Genomic DNA, 12,143 nt, shown 5'->3' on the forward strand with positions numbered 1-12,143 from the left:
ACCCCTTAATAATGATTGCACATCTGCTGCCAGACCGATGCACTATGACTTAATAAATTCCCCCTATCATCCCATACGTCTAATAGAGCCTCTGGTTACACATATGTACAGTGTCAAATAACAGGGTTTATCTGTCCTAACAATCCTCAGTGAATCTGCATGTGAGAGTTTCATTTCAATTTTTTTTTTTTGGACATAGCCAAGAATTGCATCCTTGAAACAGCTATGGTTGAAATTTGTGGTGAAACTCCAGAGAGTTTCCACAGCAGAAGGAGCTCATCCCTCCTTGTTAATCAATAACAGATGGCAGCCATGTATACATGGTGAGAGGGGATGCGGGGGAGATACCCCACTCATAAATAGGGGACACTTATAACCTGTATTCTTTATTATACTGTACTTTATTAGCCAAATGGCACAAAGCTCAATTAAAAACACATACAGTACTCACTTGCTCACTTGTATGTTAGTCTTATTCTAAAATACACTGACATTTAGGTGAGGATTTTGTGCTGAGTTTAGGTCTCTTTACTAATAATCTTTTCATTAACTTTTTGTGTAAGTCCTTTACATTCTTTCATTTTCAGAATATCTGGTATGGTCATGGTTTTCTAGATGAAGAGGAAACTTCCACCACCACCATAATATTATGAGATTGGCTGATAATATATGTCAAAGTTGCAATGCTTCTAGGAGAAAATATCCCATAATATGGAATGCAATGAAGAATAACACAGTCTCTTTTCTTTCAGCCTTGTACAGCTTGCATCAGTTCCATGGACATCTTTCTACCTCAGGGGTAGACAACCTTTATTGTATAGTTTGTGGCTTTAAATGTGTTATGCAAAATTTCTTCCTTGAAAGTCATCGAATGGGACTTGTGGTTGTAATATAGAGCGTAGTTTACCTCAGTATTACAGTTATGTGAACTTGACCTAATACCGTCTTCATCTATGCACCACAAGCTTGTTTCTAGTTAAAATAAATAAATACATACATACATAAAACAACAAAAAACATGCTGCATTTTTTTTTTTTTTTTTGGTGTGGTAAAATGCATTCTCCCTATGCTACACTGTAACACCCCCCCCCCCCCCCATACTTTACTTTACACAAGTCTACAGCACGTGTATTATTCCTTACATATGTAAGGGAAGAAGGGGATGCAGCAGTGCTGCCCGTGGAATAAAGAGGAGCAGGCTGCATTAATCCTATCGAAGGAAAGAAGGGAGACCTGACTCCTGCTGGCAGCTTATAAGGAAAGAAGGGAGTCCTGACTCCTGCTGGCAGACTTTCCAAAGATGTCTCTCTTATTCTGCATTGCAGCCCCATTTTCATGAAAATCAGGATTTTATGCTTATGCAAATTATCTGAAAAGGTCTTAAGGGGTGTTTCTTCTCCTGCCGGGGCTTCAATTTCTGCTCTAGATAAGGGATACTCAATTGGCGAAACCCTGCCTCCCGGCTTTTTCATTATGACAGCGGGCAGGAGAAACCTTCTTCGTCTGCCCACTGTCCCCATCCCTTCTGCCTTCACACATTACGCAGGCACCAGGGACAATTGCTGATCCCTGGTGCCACTTAGTGGAAGGGATCAGGGCAGATGACGGTTCCTCCTGCCCGCTATTAATAATGTGTAAGGACACTAATGAGCAATGATACTGTGGTGGAGGGATACTATTGGGCAATAATACAGTGGGGAAGTACTAAGGAGCTAATGCCCCCAACCACCCTAAAATGTCCTTTAGTGCACCCACCACATAATGCCACATAATGCTGCTTGCACAACTTTTCTCTCTGCATATTTCCTGCGCATAGGGGAATGGAATAGCCCGAACGCAGATGTGAACCGGGTCTAAGTTACACAAAAACTGTGGCTTATTTGTGTATTTATATCATTAGGTTTGACACAGCCTTTTCTCTCAGGTCACATGAATATTGAATACACATATTGACCAAAAATAATAAATAAATAAACCCACATAGAAATGGCTGATTGTTGCAAAACTTGGCATTTAAGAAAAAGATTACTGGTGTGGTTTGTTTAGACAAGGAGCCTTGGCACAAGTGGGTGTAAAAGTGCTTTCCCCACTGCCATATAAAAAGGCTTTCAAAGGCGACTTTTGGGTAGTATACTACTTGGGGAGACTGTTGACAGCTAGAAATGCCTGTACGATATATTGGATGACATTCCGCCCGGATGACAGACTGAGAGAAGTAAGAGTGTCACGTCAACAAATTGGCTGTCCTCTTGGCCATTCTGATCTAGTTGCTAGGAGCAGACCTAGAGTGTGTATAAGGCCTAATGGTTAGTAATGAAAAGTACTGATACAGAAGTCTCCCAAAGAAATAATAATGTTCAAATACAATTTGTCTGTAAAGCTAAGGAGAATGAATGATAAGTATTTGCAGCCTCATGAGCTAAACTTAGAATGCTGATCTGCGGTTTAAAAATTCACCGCTGGTGACACAAGTCTTTCCTCAGCTGCATAAAGGGTATTGCACTAGCACAATACAGATATACTGTAAGTTCATACACGTGCTGCACGCTTTACAAAAACTTCCTGTTAACTAGGATTTCTGGTCCATATTTATGATGGCTAAAGGTGGAAGAGGACAAACAGTTTTTGTTGCCTGTTATGCAACAAGGCCAAGACCAGGAGTGAATTCAGTCCTTCCTTTATAATTTCCCATTCAATATTAACCCGCTTCTGACTGTCTCAAAAAAGCAGTAGCTAAATCTGCTTCACTCATTAGGGGTTTTTCATAGGGTTATATAATAGCAGGCACTCAAGGTCCCAACTAGATTCAGGACTCAGACTCACATTTTGGTTATGTATGAGATGGCATGTGGCTTGATGATTAAAGGGCTTGTCCCATCTCAACTATCCTATCTATACTGGTAGCTTAAGTAAATTGAAGCCTTTTCCTAAATACATTTCTTTAGAAATTCTGCTTTGTTTGCCTGGTATGAAGGGTCAGACTGGCCCACCGGGGAACCGGTGAATCCCTCGGTGGGCCCCGAGCCTTGACCATCAGTCCTCAGTTTGTCACAGCAGATGCATTGGCCAGGGGCTTGATCGGGATGTCAGGGACCGGGTCGGGCCAATGCATTTGCATTGACAAACTGAGGACTGATAGAGGTAACAGGGGCCGGATCGGTAAACTCTGGGACCCCAGCCTGCCGGCAGCACTTTAATAATTAAAGATGGCTGGCTGCCGGCAGTTTCCCAGGGCTCTGACACTTACACACCGGGGCCTCCTGCCAGTGGCTTACTTTCCCTATTACTATAGGGAAAGTATACAGACTGTGGACTCCAGGGGCAGCAGCTGCAGCTTTACCTATCGCTTCCCTCTTATGTACAACTCTGTGCAGCCAGGACTTCCCCCCTCCCCCTCCCAGCAGTGTTTCATAGCTTACATCGGACCACGTGGGGACAGAGAGGAGTCTGCTGCGATGCTTGCACTTTCTGCTTCAAATGTGAGTATATTTTTTTCTCTTTTTGGTAAAATGTAATATTTAATATGTATATGTGTTCATTTGTTTAACCCTTAAGTACTATCATGGAGTCTATCATACACATATCATTATGATAGACACCATGATAATACTTAAGGGGTAATGTATGTGACTTGTATACTGTGTGAGTACAGTATGATGGTATACAGGTATGTGTGAGTATATACAGTATGCTATAATAAGGTGTATGTATATATGTGAGTAAATATAGTATTCATACATTCATATGAGTGTGTGTATATATATATATATATATATATATATATATATATATATATATATGGCTTATATATGGTATATAAATGTATGTGTGTTATAATAATGTGTATGGATATATATGAGTATATATAGTATTCATACATTCATTTAAGTATATATATTTGACATATATGGCATATAAATGTATATATGCTATTCTATATACTGTATGTGTGAGTATATATGAATGTATATCTATAAGTGTGTAGGTATATACTGTGTAAGCGGCCATTTTTCTTGTGGCCGCGGGCATGTGCAGTCGGCTCTGCCAGAGTCCTACAAGTTTCACCGTCTGGGCCGGCAGAAGATGCGTGAAGAGGACGTTCCTGAAGAAGATGGCGTCGTCGCTGGAGAGTTCTCTCGCAGCATTGGGGACGCCTCCAGTGCGGTTTGAGCACTGAGGCCCGCCCCCAGTGCTGTGAGAGAACTCATTTGCATACCAGCAAAAACTGGGATTTCTACGGAACAGTGGCGCGGAGAAGACATCTAAAAGGTAGGAGAAGAATAGCTTTTCTTAAGGCTATTCCGATATTGTTAGTCACAAAAAATTCCATCTGAATAATAGGATCCCTTTAAAGGATTTATCCATCTTTCTAATATTGATGGCCTGTCCTTAGGATAGGACATCAATATTACATCTGTGATGATACAACAGCCAGGACCTCTGCAGATCAGCTCTTCCAGGACAGCGTGGCTATAGGTAATGGTAACATTTCTAGGAGCTGTGGTGTTCACTTTCCATAGTGTGTAGCAGTGGGTTTAGGTAGTGCAGTAGTGCACATCGTATGGCCAGTGAGCAGCATGGTTCCCGATGTTATTACCTTTAGCCGCCCTGTCTCGGTATCGCTGGTCTGAAGGGGTCCTCATGGTGGGCCCTAGACACCCCAGTCCGACCCTGCTGGTATGTGACCTTATTCCTCCCATTGTTTACACTGCGTTGCTATAACTGCAGACCTATAGGACAAGTCACCTCACTCACTCACTTCTCTTGCTTTGGAGCCCGTTATCTCTCTATATAAAACACACAGATAAGACCTTGTTTGTTCTGTACAAGAATCTGCAGATTATCTGACCTGCAAAAGTATTCTGTGTCCCATTCAGCAGGAGGGAGGGGGAGAAAAATACAGGAAGTGAGAAGCAGACACTGCATACAGCCTGGCTGAAAAGATGACATGAGAATACCCTTTTAACTTAAAGGGGTTGTCCCATCACAAGGATACTATCTATACTGCTTGTTAATGTGAATGTAAGACTTTTCCTAAATACACTGCTTCAGCAAAACTGCTTTGTTTGTCCACTATCTTACTTTATTCAATTCACTGTTGACACAGCCCTTGACTTATCTGCTCAAAAGTCAAGTGATGTATCAGCCTGCTCTCAGGGAGGAGGGAGGAGGGGCTAAGTGCACGGGAGCGAGCCTGCGTTTCTAGCTATTTCTGTGTCTACACCACGTGACCTAGCTCCCTGCTCTCAGATAGGGGAGAGGAGCTGCTTTCATTTCTGAACTGTCTTCTGTTCTCCCAGTTATCAGGCTAGCTAATTCAATTGTGTTCATTATGCTAGAGACAGGCAGTCTCTGTATGTAACACAGAATGGAGTTGCTCCTGCCTGTACTTCATAGTCCAATATTGTGCATATAGTGTTTAAGGACCTTTGATGACATCACAGGCCCTTCAGCTGCCCCATAGGATCACGTTATGCGGTGGGCGGAGCTACACACGAATTTGGGGGTGGAGCTAAACGACAGGTTGCCTGTGAAACCCCGCCCACCAAATGATGCAAGAAACCAGGAAGAAAGAAGATTTTACAGCAGTGAAGACTACTTTAACTAGTAGAAGGAGGGGGGAGGAGAAAAAAAAGGTACAAGAAGTTTTAGATCTGCCCTGGTGGACTATTACGTCTCTCCACAGTTAACAAATAAACCAGTTTGTACCAAAAGGAGGAGGAGGGGGAACGCAGATGAGAAGGACGAGGGAGGAAACAGTCCTAATTAGTTGATGATGTGCAAAAAAAAAAAAAGAAACCCAACCAATAAATTCAAGAGAAAGGGATTTTATGGCAAGAACAAAAACAGTTTTCTTGTTAATTTATTGGGAGACACAGTATCTTTTCACTTCACCATAAAGGTTAGGTGCAGCCCAGATATTGGGGGGGGAAATTACAATGGAATCAGCCAGGAGAACAATAAGATACTGGCAGGGGTGAACCATTTGTTTCTGCCGCCTGAGGCAGACGTCAGAAAGCGCTGCTCCAGTGGCCTCCCCAATCCACTGCTCAGTGACGGTGACCCTAAGCCAGTCCAGGACAGCTTGTCCTGGACTGGCTTAGGTCAGCAAAAATGCCGCCTTCCCCGGGGCCCTGGCATAGCGACGCCTGAAGCGGTTGCTTCAGGTCGCCTCATGGGAGGTGCAGCGCTGGATACTGGTGCTTCCAACTGAGGCCAAAAACGCCCTAAGATAAGGGAAACAAATGGAAAGAATAAAATTAGGGAAGGAACCATCTTGCTTGGGAGCAGGAGGAAGAGTGGTGGTGGAGCAAGATGGGTCAGCTGCATGAGTAAAGGAGGGCTTAAAGCGAGTCTATCATTCAATATACCCTTTAGAAAGGCTATTCTAGTCCTACCCTTCTTTTCTTGCTCCCAGCAGTTTTTGAATGATTTTGTTTTTTTGGGTTATGCTAATGAACCTCACAGACCACAGGGGGCATTCCCCTTGTGCTCCAAGCACAGCAGCATACCTTGTATGCCACCTTCTGGCCCTTTCTTTCACAACCCCACTCTCTGCAAATGACAGCTACAGCAGCAAGTATCCCGATGAGCAGACTGCAGAGGTGCAGTGCGCTCGTGTAATTCTAAGTAGCTCAGTACTCCTTAGAACTACAGGAATGTACTAGGCCTGCGTAACCCAACCTTAGCATGACTGTGTGACTTAGTTAAAAGAAAGGATATATCGAATGATAAACTCCCTTACGGTAAGGGCTCCCTGGGAAAGTATGCTAGGAGACTGAAAGCAGGTGAACAGGGCCGCCATCAGGAATTTTGGGGCCCCATACAGCCTAAGTGTCTGGGCCCCCCCCTCCCCTGCCATTTTTGCTTTGCGCGCCGCGGGAAATTTAGCCCCACCCACTGTTATGTTGACTCCGCCCACTCATTAATTTTCCATTTGCCCGCACACTGTATAATCCTCCTACAGTCACCCGTAAATTATATGTCCCCCTCCGTCTCTCCCCTAGCTTCATATACACCCTTCATCTGCCCCCAGATTCATGTCCCCTCCATCTCTGCCCCCAGATTCATGTCCCCTCCATCTCTGCCCCAGATTCATGTCCCCACATTTCTGCCCACAGATTCATGTCCCTCCATCTCTGCCCCCAGATTCATGTCCCCCCATCTCCATACCTCCCAACTTTTGAAGAACTAAAAGAGGGACAAAATGTGTGGCGCGCTTAGCGCGCCGCAGCAAATTTAGCCCCGCCCACTTTTGTGTTGACTCCGCCCACTTGTTAATTTTTCATGTGCCCGCACACAGTATAATCCTCCTACAGTCACCCGTAAATTATATGTCCCCCCTCTATCTCTCCCCCAGTTTCATATACACCCTTCATCTGCCCCCAGTTTCATGTCCCCCTTCCATCTCTGCCCCTAGATTCATGTCCCCACATCTCTGCCCCCAGTTTCATGTCCCCTCCATCTCTGCCCCCAGATTCATGTCCCCCCAGATTCATGTCCCCCTCCATCTCTGCCCCCAGATTCATGTCCTCTCCATCTCTGCCCCCAGATTCATGTCCCCACAGTGTCCTGCCGTCCCCTCCTTCATCTGCCCCAGTGTCATTCCGTCCTCTCTTTCATCTGCCCCCAGATTCACGTTCCACCTCCACATTAAACTTACCTTCTCCTCCGCTCCCTCGCCGCTCTCTGCGCGTCTCTCTCGCTGACACATGCAGCTGAAGGAAGGAGCTGACACGGGTCAGCTCCACGCTTCGCCGCTGGGTGTCTCTCTCGCTGACACATATGCGGCTGAAGCGAGGAGCTGACCTGTGTCAGCTCCTCGCTTCGCCGCTGCCGCCTCTCTCGCTGACGCTGACATGTATGCGGCTGAAGCGAGGAGCTGACCTGTGTCAGCTCCTCACGTCGCCGCTGCCGCCTCTCTCGCTGACACATATGCGGCTGAGCCGGGTTCCGGCTCAGCCTCATATGTGTCACCTAGAGAGGCGGCAGCGGCGAAGTGAGGCGCTGACACAGGTCAGCTCCTCGCTTCAGCCGCATATGTGTCAGCGAGACAGGCGGCAGCGGTGAAGCGAGGAGCTGACCTGTGTCAGCTCCTCGCTTCAGCCGCGTTATGTGCTCAACTCAGATCTGCGTCCTCTGGACGCAGATCTGAGTTGAAACAGGACATATAATGACTGCTGCCGGCGCCATGGGGGCCCGGGCCCCCCCCATTTTAAAATTTGGCCGGGCCCCTGACGCCAGTAGCAGTAGTACTGGCCTATCGGCGGCCCTGGAGGGGACGGCAGGACACTGTGGGGACATGAATCTGGGGGCAGAGATGGAGAGGACATGAATCTGGGGGCAGAGATGGAGGGGGACATGAATCTGGGGGGACATGAATCTGGGGGCAGAGATGGAGGGGACATGAAACTGGGGGCAGAGATGTGGGGACATGAATCTAGGGGCAGAGATGGAAGGGGGACATGAAACTGGGGGCAGATGAAGGGTGTATATGAAACCGGAACCCGGCTCAGCCGCATATGTGTCAGCGAGAGAGGCGGCAGCGGCGACGTGAGGAGCTGACACAGGTCAGCTCCTCGCTTCAGCCGCATACATGTCAGCGTCAGCGTCAGCGAGAGAGGCGGCAGCGGCGAAGCGAGGAGCTGACACAGGTCAGCTCCTCGCTTCAGCCGCATATGTGTCAGCGAGAGAGACACCCAGCGGCGAAGCGTGGAGCTGACCCGTGTCAGCTCCTTCCTTCAGCTGCATGTGTCAGCGAGAGAGACGCGCAGAGAGCGGCGAGGGAGTGGAGGAGAAGGTAAGTTTAATGTGGAGGTGGAACGTGAATCTGGGGGCAGATGAAAGAGAGGACGGAATGACACTGGGGCAGATGAAGGAGGGGACGGCAGGACACTGTGGGGACATGAATCTGGGGGCAGATGAAAGAGAGGACGGAATGACACTGGGGCAGATGAAGGAGGGGACGGCAGGACACTGTGGGGACATGAATCTGGGGGCAGAGATGGAGAGGACATGAATCTGGGGGCAGAGATGGAGGGGACATGAAACTGGGGGCAGAGATGTGGGGACATGAATCTAGGGGCAGAGATGGAAGGGGGACATGAAACTGGGGGCAGATGAAGGGTGTATATGAAACTGGGGGAGAGATAGAGGGGGGACATATAATTTACGGGTGACTGTAGGAGGATTATACTGTGTGCGGGCACATGAAAAATTAACAAGTGGGCGGAGTCAACACAAAAGTGGGCGGGGCTAAATTTGCTGCGGCGCGCTAAGCGCGCCACACATTTTGTCCCTCTTTTAGTTCTTCAAAAGTTGGGAGGTATGGAGATGGGGGGACATGAATCTGGGGGCAGAGATGGAGGGACATGAATCTGTGGGCAGAAATGTGGGGACATGAATCTGCGGCAGAGATGGAGGGGACATGAATCTGGGGGCAGAGATGGAGGGGACATGAATCTGGGGGCAGATGAAGGGTGTATATGAAGCTAGGGGAGAGACGGAGGGGGACATATAATTTACGGGTGACTGTAGGAGGATTATACAGTGTGCGGGCAAATGGAAAATTAATGAGTGGGCGGAGTCAACATAACAGTGGGTGGGGCTAAATTTCCCGCGGCGCGCAAAGCAAAAATGGCAGGGGAGGGGGGGGCCCAGACACTTAGGCTGTATGGGGCCCCAAAATTCCTGATGGCGGCCCTGGTCCCCTCCTTCATCTGCCCCAGTGTCATTCCGTCCTCTCTTTCATCTGCCCCCAGATTCATGTCCCCACATTCATGTCCCCACAGTGTCATGCCGTCCTCTCTTTCATCTGCCCCCAGATTCACGTTCCACCTCCACATTAAACTTACCTTCTCCTCCGCTCCCTCGCCGCTCTCTGCGCGTCTCTCTCGCTGACACATGCAGCTGAAGGAAGGAGCTGACACGGGTCAGCTCCACGCTTCGCCGCTGGGTGTCTCTCTCGCTGACACATATGCGACTGAAGCGAGGAGCTGACCTGTGTCAGCTCCTCACGTCGCCGCTGCCGCCTCTCTCGCTGACACATATGCGGCTGAGCCGGGTTCCGGCTCAGCCTCATATGTTTCACCTAGAGAGGCGGCAGCGGCGAAGTGAGGAGCTGACATATGCGGCTGAAGCGAGGAGCTGACCTGTGTCAGCTCCTCACGTCGCCGCTGCCGCCTCTCTCGCTGACACATATGCGGCTGAGCCGGGTTCCGGCTCAGCCTCATATGTGTCACCTAGAGAGGCGGCAGCGGCGAAGTGAGGAGCTGACACAGGTCAGCTCCTCGCTTCAGCCGCATATGTGTCAGCGAGACAGGCGGCAGCAGCGAAGCGAGGAGCTGACCTGTGTCAGCTCCTCGCTTCAGCCGCGTTATGTGCTCAACTCAGATCTGCGTCCTCTGGACGCAGAACTGAGTTGAAACAGGACATATAATGACTGCTGCCGGCGCCATGGGGGCCCGGGCCCCCCCCATTTTAAAATTTGGCCGGGCCCCTGACGCCAGTAGCAGTAGTACTGGCCTATCGGCGGCCCTGCAGGTGAATAAACTCACCCTGCCAGGGTCTTCAGTGCAAGAATACCAAGGGAATGACCAAGTGAGCACCTGAACATGGGATCACTAGCATTCCAGCTGTTTCAACAGACAAGGTGAACATTTTGCCTGCCTCGTAATGTAGGCTTATAGACGTGGTAAATTGTCTCTCCCCCCTCCTATTCATGTTCTATGTAGCCAGCAACGAGCACCAGAAGTCTCAGTAAGCACACTCTGCTCTGTGTGAGAGCAGGGAAGGCTGATAAGTCATCAGCAGCCTCCCTGCTCTCACACACAGCAAACAGTGCTCACAATTGGTGGCTGACAATACTTTTTTTCCCTTTTTTATTTTTTTTCCAGACAAATGAAATGTGATTTAAAGGGGACTCAGCCTTCTTCCCCTGAGCAGTTTACCTGTCTCTTTTTATCACTTCCTGTATTCATCAGCAAGCTGATGGGTAACTTTGACTGTTTTAATCGACAGGACACTATGAAGTACCTCGCTAGCTGTAGACATTGCGTTTACCATGACAGAATACTAGAAATATATAATAATGCACATCAAATATGCACAGTAAACATATATTACATTACACAGGGTTTGAGAACAATTGCATGCTTGTAGACAAAAGTCTTGCTATAAACTGAGTGTTATCTTAGTCTTTATAACAGACACTGTCCGAGCCATTACCCACAAATTACAATTGGCTGACCAGTTATGCTGAGGGGCAAAGTTGTAGATAACACCTACAGGTAATCTGATATCAGATGACAGACTGAGTGTCATGGCAACAATATGTAAACAATGGGAGGAATAATTTCACATATTTTTTTAAGTAATGTATTTATGAAAACTTAGAATTAAAAGGGTTTTCCAGACAGTATTTTTTTAAGAAAGGTGTGTTAGTGCTAGCGATTGGTTAATAAGTACACCCATATACTTTTAGCAGTTATTGGAGTGATTTCTGAGCGTCTTCGGTTGCTGCTGCATCCTCTGTTTGTTTATATGCTGTTAGCTTCCTGCATCGTTGCTGCACTAACTCCCTTTCAGCAGCGCCGCGCCCAGTAGAGTAGGGGCCCACTATAAAGAAGTCGCCGTGAAGTGACTAGTGGGTTTATGCACATTGATCAATATGTATACCAAGAACTTCATGTTGGGTGTTGTAAAATTTGCTGAGAAGCACTAGATCAATGTATAAGGTTGGGATGGGATGTGCAGGCCACGTTTTTCTCTTTTTGTACACATATGGCAAATTTCATTTTTTTTTTTTTTTGCCTTGGTACCAGCACTCCCCCCATTTTTCCCAGGTGTTTTTAATTAGCAGAAGACTGCAAAAACAGACCCACCTACTAGCTCTCAGTCCTTTGACTGGGGCAATATGGTAAGGTGAATTTTTGAGACCTATTCTCGCGGTGTGGTGCTGCGTGGTGTCTGCTGATCCTGTAATGCTGTGCCCGTGGGGCAGCGTGGCCCAGAGCCTGGGGACTTGGTCTGATGGCAGGGGTGTTGCTGGACCACTGGGTCGCTCGCCCTGCGGGTGCTGTGTTGCGGTTGCTGTGCAGCGCCGCTCCCAGTAGAGTAGGGACCCATTATAAAGAGGTCGCCG

This window comes from Leptodactylus fuscus, chromosome 1 (genome assembly GCF_031893055.1).
Source record: "Leptodactylus fuscus isolate aLepFus1 chromosome 1, aLepFus1.hap2, whole genome shotgun sequence".
Lineage (NCBI taxonomy): Eukaryota > Metazoa > Chordata > Amphibia > Anura > Leptodactylidae > Leptodactylus > Leptodactylus fuscus.